The sequence below is a fragment of the Berghia stephanieae genome, chromosome 5 (assembly GCF_034508935.2).
Source record: "Berghia stephanieae isolate SIO BIC M18660-M18661 chromosome 5, UCSD_Bste_1.3, whole genome shotgun sequence".
In the NCBI taxonomy this organism is placed as follows: domain Eukaryota; kingdom Metazoa; phylum Mollusca; class Gastropoda; order Nudibranchia; family Aeolidiidae; genus Berghia; species Berghia stephanieae.
The window spans coordinates 71,212,822-71,229,679 of record NC_088364.1 but is presented as its reverse complement, the minus strand read 5'-3'; positions in this window follow the sequence as shown (position 1 = coordinate 71,229,679).

Below are 16,858 nucleotides of genomic sequence, written 5' to 3'. Positions count from 1 at the left end.
CTTTACTTTGTCAACCGTTTATCGCTTAAGACTTCGTGTAACAACACATCTGTGATCACTGGACGGGATGGCACATGTTGATGCAAGATAAAACGAATAATTAAAATTACCTCGTTGTGTATTTATTAAGAAAATAAAAAATCACACAAACCAAAAATTTGCATTGGTCATTATATCGGGAAACTTTCCTATCTCTCATTTATTACTTCTTCTTCTTCTTCTTCTTCTTCTCCTCCTCCTCCTCCTCCTCCTCCTCCTCCTTCTTCTTCTTCTTCTTCTTCTTCTTCTTCTTCTTCTTCTTCTTCTTCTTCTTCTTCTTCTTCTTCTTCTTCTTCTTCTTCTTCTTCTTCTTCTTCTTCTTCTTCTTCTTCTTCTTCAAGTACCAAGTGTCATGGTCTCAAGTGAGTAAAGAGCTACTCGACTATGCATAAAGATATATGTAGAATGAGGCCCCAGAATTTACTAGTTACTATAAATGAAAAACAATTAACGATTTGTTTACAATGAAATAAAAATAATGATGAAATTTAATTAAAAGAGATAAACAGTGATCGTGGCAGTTACAAATAGAGATATGAATATTTTACGTAACTTATGATAATATGTCAGGTTCATAAGTTTACGTTTCCAGGCAGCTGATGGGCTTGGATGATCTATTCCTCTGATAACAGGATCGGACTCGTGAAATTCCACTTCCAGGCAATTGGTAAGAAGTTATTGTGTAGTCCTTTGACAGCGGGCTTGGGTTTGATCCTTGAAGATTATACAATCAAAGTTAAAAGCTCCGGCGTCTTAATGGTGTAGATATAATATCTACAAAGTCCCAAAAGATAAAAATCTTCCAGTATATATATAGGAATAGAGCGACTGGCCGTCCGGCATAGATTGTGGAGAGAAAGTGAGTGTCAAATGTTAGACCTATCAGCTTTTATAATAAGTGGCTACGTGACAGAATGTAGAACGAAAAGTATTCACTAATTAGAAATTAATTCGAGGGAAGGCTATAAAAGGAAAGACGATCTAATATTAGAAGGTAAAGTTTATCTAAGCCTACCGAAATATAACTGGAGTGAGATGAATTCAGTTCTTAATAAAATAAAATTTAATAAGATAATTGTGAACAACCTTTACTGTGACACCAAGTCTGTGTCAGACATCGGTGATCATAGTACGCCATTCATCTCTCTGATCAGATAACCTCAGAAAACTAATATTATTTATTATTTATTATTAATTGTGATTTATTGTTTGTTAATTTTCCATTTTTAGTGTAGTTAGACTAGACGTTTTGGTAAAAAGCTCGTTGAACAATAAGGAATAATAAGACGCCGTATCGAAGACCTCCATGACATCGGAACACGTCGACTTCTAATGTTGCCTGAGTCTTTTCTTGGTACTTACTTAGTAACTAATTCTAAACTATCGGAACAATGGCGGGGCAGTATCGAAGACCTCCGTGACGTCGGAAAATGTCTTCTAATGTTACCCGAGTCTTTTCTTGGCGAGATGAGCATTATTCACCAATCATCCTCCATGAATGTATCGGTTTTGACAAGGGACTTGTAGGGGTGGTCTTCAGAGCCATTAGGCGTGACGTCACTTCCCTCGTAATGGCGCATAGTAACTTAGTAACTAATTCTAAACTATCGGAACAATGGTGGACGCTTTTATGAAACACTTCTCCGACGAGCATAAAAGTAAAAGTGTATCGAGAGGAGAATAAACATTATATTATATCTGATCATGATTTGACTTTTTTACATTCTGATCACATGACATATGAAAAGGTTCTAGCCAGCATGAAGAATTAGCTATTTAAAAATGAGCATTTTTTAATAGCGCAATATCCACTAAACGCGCTCAAAGCGCTTTACAAGGGGTCCCTGACCAACAGCAACACTTAACACGTAGGACGAGACATGACCCCTGTTAGGCGATATTACAATTTTTCGGATAGAGGCAACGCTGTTAACGGTCAGGTACACCTGAGTACGGTGAAAGAATGTGAGTAAAGAGTCTTTTCCACGGACTCAACTATGCGCCGAGCGAGGCTCGAACCCAGGACCCTTCCGATCCGAAAGCGAGTGTCTTATCACTAGACCACATAGCCACACAAGAATAAAAAGTACCGATTTTATTTGTTTAGAACCAAGCTGCTCGTTGCTGGACTATTGAATCCTATTAATGGCAACAACTACAACAAACAACAACAACAACAACAACAACAACAACAACAACAAACGTTTCTGTGCAGATTATGAAATGAATGGGAGACTGGGTCAGACTGGAGTTCCCGGCGATCAGTCAGACATGGTGAGACATACGATAGACCTTGTTATCAATAGACAATATCCGGTATCTTTTGAATGACATGTCACCAAGCAAGAATAAGCCGTAGCTGTCTATGACCAAAACCCATCGACTTGCGTAATAATTACTTTCCTTTAGATAGTATGCATGCGCTTGGCTAAGAAGTTCACAACATTGCCATCCGGAAGTATAACGGGCCAACACACAAAACTGTGTGTATCCATGAACGTTTATAGTGGGGTTAATACAGTTCAGTGAGCATTACTCATAAACGCGGATGGCAAAAAACAAGAACAAAGACCTGAGTAACGTCATCTTCGAACTATCTATTGACTACGTGGGGTCCGGATAGCCCAGTTGGTAGAGCATTTGCTTCACTAGCAAAAGGGCCGAGGTCGCTCCCAGGTGAAGTCGAATACTTTTCTTTTTTTTTTCAGACCCCCTGTCTACCCAGCAGTTATTGCTGGGTAGCTGGGTTTGTTAGATCTGTCGGAAAGCATTTTACGACATACTATCGTCCTGTCCAAAGGGTAGCACGCAGTTGTTTTTGAACTTTTACGTTGTTAAAACCGGATAAGCTCCGACTCCACTAGGCGTCAGACGCAGTTCAGCGCCCCAAACTGAGCTGGAGCGAGGTGAAAACTTGCTCAGAGGTCCATACAGCACGGAGAGTGTTCGAACTCAGTACCTTTCGAGTACGAATCAAAGACCGTACCACAGAGCCACGCTTCCCCCCATTTCAAACTAGATTAAAGAGATATATTTCCTTGATCATCCTGTTTTCTCTTTATTATATTAAATCGTCGTTTTACTATCAATTCAATTTCTTAAAAGTGTCGCAAGTGCTATTTATCTTTTCAGAATTAATCGAAACAGACATTAAAAAAAAAACAAAAAAGAAAAAAGAAAAGAAAAAAAATATATATAATTATATATATATATATATATATATATATATATATATATATATATATATATATATATATATATATATATATATATATAATGTAAATTTTCACTCACATTTTTTTGGCCGAGACGACTCGTTTCTGTGTTTTTTACACTTCTTCAGTCGGCGTAATCCGTAATCATATATATATATATGAGCCAAGTGCCAAGGTCAAAAGGTGCTCGTCTGATACCAGTGTTAAGAAAATTTGATTTTTACTTAATTATTGGCTGTTTTCATTGGGTTAATGCTTGTAATCAATAGATAATATGAAGAAGAGATAAATAAATGGGATAGCTCATCAACATATTCTGTTCAACAGAATATGAAATAAACAACTTGAAAGTAAAATTTGAATGCAGTTTGGCATGTGCTTAAAACGAGGTCAACGCATCACCTTTTTAGAAAGCATGTAGAAATTAAATGTGATGTTTTAGCTCAGATGATTGAAATAGTAGTATAACGTCAAAATTTACTTTTAAACGCAATTGCAGTAGACGTCTATATTACATATCTGATTAAATTTCATATAGAGTTCTTTAAAAGTTGGTATTGCTTGTGACCTTTGGTGTCATCAAACACAGCACAATACTAAGATACGACACGAAACTTTAAAGCTCATATTTAATGGTTATAAAATGTTTTATTATGAGAAAAAAGCATAGATTTTCCTTCTGAACTCAAATCTTGGAGTAAATGTATTCCGTTTTGCTGATATTGAGGTTTGTTGGTTTTTGTGTCATTTGTCACAAGCAACACGGCATGCGTGTCACCTGGACATTTGTTTCGTTACATGGCGATTTGCAATTTTGATCCACTCTTCTTACCAGCCTTTGAAGTGCAGCACTTTAATTTGTCTTTTTTTGCAGAAAAGGTAAGTTGAACGTTGGTGTCATCGCTATTTTACATTGTCACAAGCAACAGTCGATACTACAAAGTGCAACCCAAAAATTATGTTTTCATCTGTTATTCTATTTACAAATATGATATTATAACCTCTCATCTGAGACCATGATTTTGACACAATTAATCATTTCCTAATTTCATAATTCTAATTTTTTATGTTTCAGGATTGTACGAATCAAGAAAAAGACAAAACTCAAGCTTTTGACGAATCCAGATAAATAGAAGGGTTGTCAAGAAATCTGATTTGTTTTACTATCAACACAATAAATTACTACAAACAAGCAGATTTGAGCAGTAGGGTGATGTTATCGTTTGGTTACATGAATTCATTACCATGGCTGATATTTATCTAGAGTTTGTGTGACTTCTGGAAAGTTTTGTGACCATTGCATGGTGTCATTGGTTAAAATGTCACAGGTGACACTTAAGTTTGAAGTTTATAATGTATTTCTGTTTTCATGTTCTTCAAAGCTTGAAATGTCATTGAATTCCATTTTAACAGACTATATTACATTTGTTCATTTGCTATTCTTGATTTATTGAGGCAAAATTGCGTTCTAGTGCCGATTTTGACCCAAGTAATAGCAACAATGGTATTACTAATTTCTAAGTATATTTCCAATTTGAAAGTATTTAGTTTCTTAACATATTATTGAATTTTATTTTAGCATAATTGACTGTTGGTTTGGATGGTCATCTGATTTGCGGTTATTATGCTTTTTTTTTTACTGAAAATAATGATATAGTATGGACGAAAGTGTGATTTGGTGTTGCTTGTGACATAAGTATCAGTAATGGTGTCACCAGTCTTATGTCACAAGTCACATTCAGATGCTTTATTTTCCATGTATATTTCTATTTTTTTGGTCTTTGGTTTCTGAAATATTATTAAATTCCATATTTACCTGAGGTTATTACACTGGTTTGACTGAAATTAATGATATATTGTCGAAATTGCAATTTGGTATTGCTTGTGACATAAATAATGGTGTCATCGGTCTAATGTCACAAGTGACACAATGTCGCTAAATAAGATATCGATGGCCCGTTGATCAAACCTCTGAGGTAGCGTTTTTGCCAATCCGCTGATATAACCTCTGATGTCAACTTCAGAGATAAGCGCGCCTTCTTATTCTTTAGTCTCAAAATGATCAAACCTCTGATGTTAGTTCAGAGTTCAAGGGAGACGGAGAAGTACTTTCAAGCAATCAAAAACACGTCATGTAAATGATGTATAGTTTGTTTTCGCGGATTAGAAAGAATGATTGTGTTTTTAACTACAAAATCAATATTTCATTTTACTGTTAATAGGGTTGTATTGACATTGGACTCTATAATTTTGAACATCCATAAATATCACAGCTGCTAAATAATTGTCAATTTCTAAAGTCATGATACGACTGAACTTCAAGCCTATTATCTCCCGGTTATGCTTTACTAGTAAATATAATGTACAAAATAATGATTGGCTATTTAAAAAGATAATACGCCGATCACCTGTTCTCCCTATCTCCATTAATTTAAAATAACAAAGCTCGATCATGACAATCACCCTATTAAATCACGTCATCCCTATGGTGTCCACCCGATGCTATCCTGATATCATACCACCATTTAAACCCCTACCCATCCTGTCCAACAAACAACAAAGATCTTTTGATTTATTTTTTTTAAAGAAAAAGAAAAGGCTAAACAAACAAAAACAAACAAACAAACAAAAAACAACAAAACTAAAAAAAAAAATATTGAGAATTTATATTGCGCAATATCCAGTAAACGCGGTCAGGGCACTTTGCAAAGGGTCCCTGGCCAGCAGCAATAACTAACAAGTAGGGCGGAACATGGTGCCTGTAAAGAGATATTATTTTTCCCAACAGAGACAGTGCTGTTAACGGCCTGATACTCATTTTACACCTGGGTACGGCTAGATAATGTGGTTTAAGAGTCTTTTCCAAGGACTCAGTTATGCGCCGCTCAGAGCGGGACTCGATCCCAAGACACTTTCTAATGAGGGAGAGTGTTACACCACAAGACCACATAGTTGCACTATTTTGATCATTGATGAAGTTGGATTTTTTTAAAATGCCAAGGGTTTGTCTAGGCCTATTGCTCCGATTCCAAATCCAAGTCCAAAACAAAGGGTAAAAATGTTTCCTCTTCAAAGAGAAAGAATGATGGTGGAGATGACAAAACGGAAAGCTTCGTCAGAGAGGCCCTATCCTCCATAAGATCGATCGAATGAAATTAGAGAGACAACCGATAGTAAATGGAACATCCAAGACATCAGTGTCAAACATTCTAAAGCCGACCTTGATTTTAGTTTTGACTTTGGTTCAAAGAGATCGGCTACACCACATAACATCTTTACTGATGAGGCGGACAATTAAAGGTATTAAAGGTATATAACACTTTTTATTCACTCGGAATCAGAAAAAAAACAACAAAAACGATAGTTATCTATATGTTTTGTGTGTAGTGGGAAAACTGTTGGTATGTACGAGACGAATTTAAAATTGATAATATCAATAAATAATCAAGGACGATTTGTTCTAATTGTTATGCAAATATTTTTTATTCCGTTCTGAGTTTTTAAAAAAATGAGAATGATAAATCTCGTAAGTGAAACAATTCTGAATGTTAATCAAATATGTATTAAATCTAATTTTCTATTTATCTCATTTATTGCATAATCTTATATTTGGTATATTATTATGATTAATTTATGAATCAGTTGGATAACATAATAAATTTATTGGATGGAATGCTCCGTTCTTATTTATAGACCAGACTCCAAAATACAAGCACAAGCTGACCAGAATAAACAAACCTGCCTCATCACAATACACGAACAACTATCGGACACCATTTGGTCAAGCTTTTCATAGAAAATTGTTGATCAAGGCATTGCCAATATATTTACATGAATAATAGGTTATGAAGACTTATCATTTTTACAGGTTTAGCTTTGTTTGTTTGTTTGTTTCGCTTTGTTTTGTCTTGTTTTATGTTTACCAGACCATTGGTTATAGCTAAAGTAGTAGTAGTAGCGTATGGCTACACCTCCAAATGTATTTCGTCAACCCAGCTTCTAAAGTCTTCCTCCGCCCTAAGGACGGTTTCGTAGCCACCTTCAGGTTTAGTGACTGGGCAGTGGGGGACGATGTGATCGCTGGTCTCTGGGGCTGCCTGACATTTCTGGCAGGTATCACTGTTCCCAAGTTTCCATCTGCACATATTTGATGCAGTTTTGCCATGTCCAATTAAGAGGCGGTTTGAGGAAATCCAGTATTTTCTGGCGTTATTGAATGCTGGCACTCTTTTGGTTGGATCTTTAATGATGTTTCCTCCTTTTGGTGTTTCCTTGTTCCACATTTCTCTCCAGTTTTCCTCAACACTGAAGTCTGCCATTTTTGTTAGGTGGAAATGTCTTCTCGATTTAAGTCTAGTTGTTGAAGGTGCCCCCTTTGCGATTGATTTTATGGGAATGTTGTCTGTGGCTTCGTCAATTCTTGCATGCATCCTTTGATTAGCATCTTGTCGTCTTAACCTTGGTGGTGCAATGCCGCTCAGTTTTTGGGAGCCACTGAGTTGGAGTTGACTTGAGGCATCCTGTTATAATTCTCATTGATTTTCTTAATCGGATGTCAACGCGATTTACATGTGGGCTCCTCATCCAATCAGGGGAACAGTATTCTCCCACACTATAGCACAGTGCCAAAGTAGACGTTCTCAGCACCTGTGGTGAGGCTCCCCAGGTGGTAGTTGCGAATTTTCTCACCAGGATGTTTTTTTACGATTTTATTTGCTGTTCCTTCAATGTGTTTGCGATAGTTTAGTTGTCTGTCCAATGTAATGCCAAGGTATTTAGGATTGGGGTCTGGGGGTAGTATTGAGTTACCGACTGTGATCTTCAGTTCTTTTGTTGCCTCTCGATTATTCAAGTGGAAGTTTGTGGATACTGATTTATAGCTAAACAAATCGTAACATCACATTTCTTTTTCATTCTGGTAACTAATTTTAGAGACTTGATATTAGGTATTTGCATATTTATTAAAAGTGCAGAAAGAATACCAACAGAAATGGACAAAGGAATTCAATAATAGACCTAACGATAGAGAAGTTGTGGAGACACTAAAGGTCATTTCAAATACGAACCACTTGAATACAACAGATGACCAAATTGTGAACGTGACTGCTCGGCTAGTACATGTTACATGTAACAAAATTAGTGCCAAACAAAATAACACAGACTGGAATGTTATGTTAGAAGAAAATATGATTCATCAAAGAAATATGTTGAAAAGGAAGCGAAGCTATTGATGTAACAGAGGAAGACAGACAGCATTATTTTCAAGCCAAGAAAAGACAATTGCGATGAATGCGTCAAACACGAAGGCGTCGATGAAATGGCATGGAATTCTCATCGTGAACAATGGGCGGCAGCAGCTTCTAATGGTTGTGGCAAAAATAAAAGGATAAAGCTGATCGAGGAGAGTTTATTAATCTTATATTGATTTATTATCTCCATCGATCCAAGCCTCTGCTGCTGTTTACTACATGACCAAATTGATGAGGCAGGTCTGACCGTCAACGAGTTGTCTCTACAACTACTTATGCGCAAAATTAACAGCTGGTACTTACACCAAAATAATAATCTCCAACGATGGTATAGAAACATGATGTCGAGAATGTTGAGTATATTTATATGGAAGCAAGGCGCCACAGTTGCACAAAAGTATTTATTTAGATAAAGGACATATTTAGATGGTATGCGACTCAATAAATGCAGCAATTGAACGATAGTTGACATTTTCACTCCATCTAACTACAATACAATTATTTTTGAACCTCTCACATGACAGAACACAGCACTCCATACAAGATACAGTACATTACTTGACATACAAATGCTTCCTGTCATTTGATGAAGTAACACATTAACCACAAACAGGCCAGGAAAGATGGTAGCATTCCCAACTTTTACTGACATAAGAGCAGTTAGTTGTGAACCAGATGGAACCATTCTGTTTGAACTGAACCATCAGGACAACTGGAATCTGTCTCCCCGATCAATGAGTGATGGAAGAGCAACTTCTAATGATCACCGATGCAGGTTTACACCAGTCAGAGGAAGATCTCCTCAGAGAAATACAACCATCTCCAGCAGATAAAACCAACTTTGCCAAAAGATGCCCATGAATTTTACAATTTGAAACACTGATTGGCACCCCATTAAGATCATTGAACTTGAGTTGTAACTTACTTAGTCTCCATTAGAAATTGATTCCTGTTAAATACAATGAAATATGGATTGTGTTTATAGTTCATGTCGAATATCTGAAAACAAAGATTGAATTTTTTACCAAACAAACTCCCCCCCCCCTCCGCCCACAAATACACACACACATACACACACGCACACACACACACACACACACACATATATATATATATATATATATATATATATGTGTGTGTGTGTGTGTGTGTGTATGTATATATATACATCATCATCCATCGTGCCATGCCATGCAAGGATTGGTCTGCTGAGTCACACCCGTCGTTGCTCTCAACAGGACTGATGAGACTAAAGCCATACAGGGCGCAAATCATCGTCTCTTGAGACGGAAGGATGCCTACTACATCCATCGTGGCTTGTGCTCTTGAGCACGTTGCCGATCAGCTGTCTCCACGAATCACGATCCTCTGCGGTGCGCATGAAATCTGTGTTGTTTTTTAGTCACATTTGGCCATTCTTAGGTTATTTAGATAAGTCATTCTTTGTCTTCCTCTAGCTCTCTTTCCTTCGATCATCCCAGATGCTACCAACTTTTCTATTCCGTCTCTTCTCCACCATGTCCCAGAAAGCGTAACTGCCTCTTTCTGCTGTTATCGATCATTATTCTTCACTTTCTCACCTTCTCCAACACTTCCTCGTTCGTACACCTGTCTGTCCATGATACCCTCAACATTCTTCTATACACCCACATCTCAAATGCCTCTAAATATTTAAATTTCTTTACTTATTTGATGGTCTCTTCTTTGCTTGACAAGTGGAAGGTCGCGCTGTTGTCATTCTTTGAGACGACCATGCATTCGGTTTTCTTAATATTTAGTTTCAGGCCCATCTCTTCACTTTTGCACACCACTATATCTAAAATTTTTCTGCACGTGTTCTGGAGAGTAGGCCATCAGAGAACTATCGTCTGCGTATCTTATGCTATTCATATTCTGCCCTCCAACGATGACGCCTTTCATATCTTCAATTTCTTTGAATATTATTTCACTATATATGTTAAAAAGGTCCGGTGATAAGACGCAACATTGTCTTACTCCCTTCTCGATGTTAAAGAAGTCCGATGTTTCATTATCCAGTTTGACATATTGTTGTTATTGCCCTGTTTGATTCGATATGCGCATTTCACTGATAAAAGTAAAAGGTCAGACAGTTACAAGGGTGTTTACGAATGATAAAGGTTAGTACCAAAGGGTTTGTTTACAATGGCGGACTTTAAAAAAATAATAAATTGTTATGGTCCTATTGTTGTAATGATAAAGACAAAAACAAAACTCAACAAAAGATATTCCGCACCCCCTAACAGCTTAAAACATTGTTGGTGATAACAATAACAATGATGATAACCAATATTGTGATGAGATTTAACTCATTCAACCCTAACACCGACTACAGCCGTAGTATACCCGGGATTACTTGTAGCCCATGCCTATTTATTACATTTTTCTGAGACAAATTATAGGCGTAATATCAAATCTAATGTTTTTAGTTTTTACATGTTCATGGTATTTGAATAAAACGATCTATGCAAATGGTCATTTTAAATACATTTTTTTTCCAATTTTGAAAACTAGCAAAAATCTCTAGGATTGAGTGAGTTTAAAAATTACACCCGGCAGTCAGTACGTATCCAAAACAAGTCATATAAAATCACGTTATCGACGTTTTTGAGTTGATATAGATGGAACAAAGTTGACGTGACTCAGCTCTCTGTTATCAGTTTTAGACCGTATATTATTTGTGTTTAAATTATATCTATATCAATCAGAATATAAACGTTAACCCACTCAGTCCTAGAGATTGTTGCTACTGTTCAAAATTGGAAAAAATGTATTAAAAATAAGCATGTACATAGATAGTTTTATTCAACTATCATTAACATGTAAAAACTAAAAGCATTAGCTTTGATACTGACTGACTTGACGCAACTGCGCCCAGAAAAATGTAATTAATAGGCATGGGGGGAAAAGTAACCCGGGTAAACTACGGATATAGTCGGTGTTAGGGTTGAGTGAGTTAAAGGTTACACACACAGTTTTGTGTGCTGGTATGTTGAAATTCGGCTGGCGGATCTTGTAAGTATTTTGACCTATGTGTTATATTGATAAAAATGAACTGATAGATCATTAAGTGTGAAAAATCTGGAATTCCCTTTTTTAAAACTAGAACTTTGAGCTTTTATATAGCGCAATATCCACAAACGTGCTCAGAGCGCTTTAGAAAGTACAACAATACATGGAGAACGAGACATATGACGCCAGTTACACAATAATATTACAATTATTTTCGACAAAGACAACGCTGTTAACGGTCAGGTACTCATTTTACACCTGAATGCGGTGAGTAAAGATCCCTAAGAACCAAAATGAAAAGCTGGGTCACATCTAGAGTAAACTGATCTGGCAAAAAGGGAAAAAAGCGTTTTTGTCAGTGCACGGGAAATTAGGACAAGGCATGCATCCTTTTAAGACGTTCATTTCCACTTTTAGATAAAATATAGAAAAAAAAATATGAGCTTTTATATAGCGCAATATCCACTAAATGTGCTCAAAGCGCTTTACAGACGGTCCCTGACCAACAGCAACACGTAACAAGTAGAACGAAACATGACACCTGTTAAGCGATATTACATTTTTTTTTTGCTGACGGAGACAACGCTGTCAACGGCCAGATACTCATTTTACACCTGAGTAGAAGCTTTTGAAATGTGGTGTTTGAGAAGGATGCAGAGAATATCGTATACTGCACACAAAACGAATGAAGAAGTGCTAAAACAAACATACCAACAAAGGAAACTAATGCTCTTAATAGCGGATCGACAACTATCCTTTTTCGGACACATAGTAAGGAAAGATAAGAATGAATACCTGGCAAGTTGTGGAAAAATACCTGGTAAACGCGCCCGGGGGAGACAAAGAAAAATAATAATAATAATAATAATAATGCTGAAAACTTATATAGCGCTATAACTCCGAGACACCAGACTCTAAGCGCTTAAATTACAAATTACTTTGGCTGAAACATACTCATTCACACACACAAGCACACACACACACACACACACACACACACACACACAACACAACACAACACACAACACAAACCAAACCTATCTTGCTTCTCATACCATCTACTAAAATCGAAACAAATATGTTTTAAGCGAACGTTTAAAAATAGACAAAGATTCTTTTTCACGAATGCTCTGCGGTAAGGCGTTCCAAATAGAGGGTCCGAAATGAGAAAAGGATCTCATTCCAGCATTTTTCCGAATTCGAGGGACAACTAGTTTTGTGGAATCACTGGCCGAACGTAAGGGGCGGGGTTTTGAATATCTTTCAATTAGTTCTGAAAGGTAGGAAAAACACTCATAGACCAACTGAAGGGCTTCACCAACCTAACAATCCAAGAGCTGTTTGAAAAAGCAAGAGACAGGGAGGAATGGAGAGAGATAATTCATGCAGTATCCGAAGCCTGGACCAGGCATGGAACCTAGAAGAAGAAGAAAAGAATGTGAGTAAAGAGCCTTTTCCAAGGACTCAACTATGCGCCGAGCGAGAGGCTCGAACCCAGGACCTTCCGATCCGAAAGCGAGTGTCACACACAAGATCACATAACCGCACATTTCGCGTTGTTTGACAGCCAGAGGGACCTCTGAACGATACTCCAATAAGATGGACAGAATACTGTATTAGGAAAAAAATACTTCTCGACTAGGAAACATTGTCAAAGGGTCAAAGGCAACCGGATGCGCGAGCATTTTAACACTACAGATTGTATAAAAGGCATTTCTAGGAATAAAGACACGATGATAATATTGTATATTCTGGTCTTTTTTTTTATAGATTGTCGTATGAAGCAAAACTATTTTGACATGTTAAAACAATTAATAACTTGCTTGTCGCTGTAACAAAAAAACAAAAACAAACAACAAAAACAAAAAAAAAAAAAAACCAAAAAAAAAAAAAAAAAACACCAAAAACCCAAACAAAGTCCAGCTAAGTCAAACCGTATCAAGAGCAAGAGAGTGCCATTAACTCACTCAACCCTAACACCGACTATGTCCGTTGTTTACCCAGGTTACTTTTCCCCCATGCCTATTTACTGAGACACATTATAGGCGTAGTATCAAAGCTAATGTTTTTAGTTTTTGCATGTTAGTAGTAGTTGAATAAAACTATCTATGTACCTACATGTTCATTTTTAATACATTTTTTTCCAGTTTTAAAAAGTAGCAAAAATCTCTAGGATTGAGTGAGTGAAAGAAAAAATAGATAAAAAAGGAACCAAATCCAGTAGCATCCGGGTTGAATTTACGTCTTCCAATAATATATCTAAGCAGTTTCAAAAAGAAATCAAAATACTTAGCAAAATGTCAAGATGCCTCTGCGTTGCTTTAAAAGATGATATCTAGATTAAAAGTGATAATGATCATCAGGATAACACACACACACACACACACACACAAACACACACACACATAAAAAACTAGAACTTTTATATAGTGCAATATCCACTAAATGTGTTCAAAGCGCTTTACAAAGGGTTCCTGACCAACAGCAACACGTAACATGTAGAACGAGACATAACGCCTGTTAGGCGATATTACAATTTTTTTCCGACAGAGACAACGCTGTTGACGGCCAGGTACTCATTTTACACCTGAGTACGGTGAGAGAATGTGAGTAAAGAGTCTTTTCCAAGGACTCAACTATGCGCCGAGCGAGGCTCGAACCCAGGACCTTCCGATCCGAAAGCGAGTGCCATACCACTAGACCACATAGCCGCACATACACCGATTCAGATGATCACATTATTCTCCCCCGAGTTCTTTAACTCTAATACGACTTGAATTATGACCGAGAATCCATTCAATATTGACATGGCATGCAAAATTGGACTGCCTTCAAATAAGAGTCTTCAATCAAATATCCAGATGCGGCTAGGTGCTCTTGTGGAATGACACTCGCTTTCGGATCGGAAGGTCCTGGGTTCGAGCCTCTCTCGCCGCTTAGTTGAGTCCGTGGAAAAAGGCTCTTTACTCACATTCTCTCGCCGTACTCAGGTGTAAAATGAGTACCTGGTCGTAAACAGCGTTGTCTCTGTCGGAATTTTTATTTGGTGTAAAATCGCCTAATAGGCTAAATGTTACGTGTTGCTGTTGGTCATGGAACCTTTTTAAAGCGCTTTAAGCACGTTTAATGGATATTGCTCTATATAAAAGCTCATTAAAAAAAATTAGGTCCCTGACCAAAAGTATTAATTTCTATCCTGGGGTTTGTGACTCTTACAAGTTTAAAAAAAATTCAATTGAAGTGTTGTTCACATAGGAAAACAACCGGATGTTACTGTGTGAGCAAATTGAGTTTAATAGACACATGAGCAAAAGTAACTTTACACGCTAATATTGCTATGGTTTAGCAATGTGTTAAAATGTAAAAAAATTATGTCACATAAAAATAAATAATAATGTGAAATTGATTGTAAGCTTCAATTTAATAACAAAAACAAATCAAATGAACGTTTCGGGTTTCCCCTTTATCAACAAAACAGGATGAATGAAACACTACAGATGAATGAAATAAGGTGGTAGTGGCGTAGTTAATTAAGATGGTTTCATCTTAATTACGCCACTACCACATTATTTCATTCATCCTGTTTTGTTGATAAAGGGGAAACCCGAAACGTTCATTTGATCTGTTTTTGTAATTAAATTGAAGCTTACATTCAATTTCACATTATTATTTATTTCTTCGAGCATCGAGCAGCAACATTTACATTTGTCACATAAAAGAGCATTTATTAAATCACATGCATGTTTAGTTATTATATTGCAATTTGTCAATCATGTCGGGAATGGTGAAATTTTTTTAAAGACAACTTGATATTTCAACTTCGGAAATGACGCAAAGAAGGAATTATAAAGAACGTTACAGGGACAATTGTGAAAACGCAAGTTAAGTTCTCGAAACAGAACCGTTTCGCACCAACGTGCTCCGATTGAATGTCGCCATGTCCTTTTTGACTGTTTACACGTTATCTGCTGGTTTAAACAAAAAACTGTTATCTTGGTGAATTTATTTTGTAATTACTTTGATTTCAATTCTTTCTCTCACGAAAACATACCGAAACTGAGCCTCGGGGAGAGAGAGAGAGAGAGAGAGAGAGAGAGAGAGAGAGAGAGAGAGAGAGAGAGACCGTCCACTTGTACCCATAAGGTAACGAGTTCGACTACCCTCCTCGTTATGTTGCCTCGAGCAAGTCACTTCGCCCTAGCTCACTTTGCGGCGCTGCACTGCGGCTCACGCCTGTGTTATTCCAGTCTTCCCTTTGAATATGCTCCGAAAGACAAATTTTCCCTTTGGGATGAATAAAGGGAATTTTATTTTTTGTTGACAATGCTAGGAAGACTTGCAACTGTGCTGGACTTCGAGCGAGAAGGACTACTGTGCATCCTTAATTAACTGAAAATAGGACCTTGGTGCTTGAGTTGTCAGCTGTAGCTCTAAACCCAAAATGGAAATCGTAGTGGACACACGCAGTACTAGCTTGGTTGCGTCAAATTGTTCCTCTATTTCCGAAGCAGAGCAACCCAACTTGTGTTCTTTGGGCTGTCGTTACATTTAGGATTATGCATGTATGTTGATGAAGTTTGGCTCACATATATTATTAAATCATTTCTCATTTCTATGATATAACTTTTGTCCAATTTTGTCTTTTGAAACTCAAATGAATTGGCTCAAAACAAATGTTTTGCACTTGTGTTTATAATATTGAGCATTGCCTTTTTTGTTACTTGTATAGTGCTGTAGGATTTTCATAAAAACAGTTTTTAAATAATATGAAACGTTTTTAAAACTGAAATACTTATGCGAAGTTTTCAACCACAGTATTTGAAATTTAATTTGAAACCGGAAAAAACAAACAATGAGTGGGGGCGGGGAAATCGTAATCTTGGGCCATGTTTACTTGATGAAGTGGGTAGGTGCAAATATCGGTTAGCATGAACAACAATCATAAAACACCAATTAGATAAACACATTTGTGACATAGCCAATCTGCTCTACTCCGGAAAACACACACACACACACACACACACACACACACACACACACACACACAAAACCATATTAAAATTTTGAACAGATAAGCTTTACCTTAACTCTTTCAGCGTCATTGGCCACACTGTGCGGCCAGAGCAGAATCTGTTCTACTGGCCAATGGCCTCAAAGTGCGGCCGGTCTTGAAAGCAAAAAACAATAATGTAATCCAATCTACTTTCACCAATAGTAGCAGTTCTTTAATCAGAACATTCAGGCCCCGAATGGGGGGGGTGGGGGGGAGGAGGTATTTTAATTGAGATTTTGCGCTGAATTCGAATGTCGCTTTGTCTCAGCTTG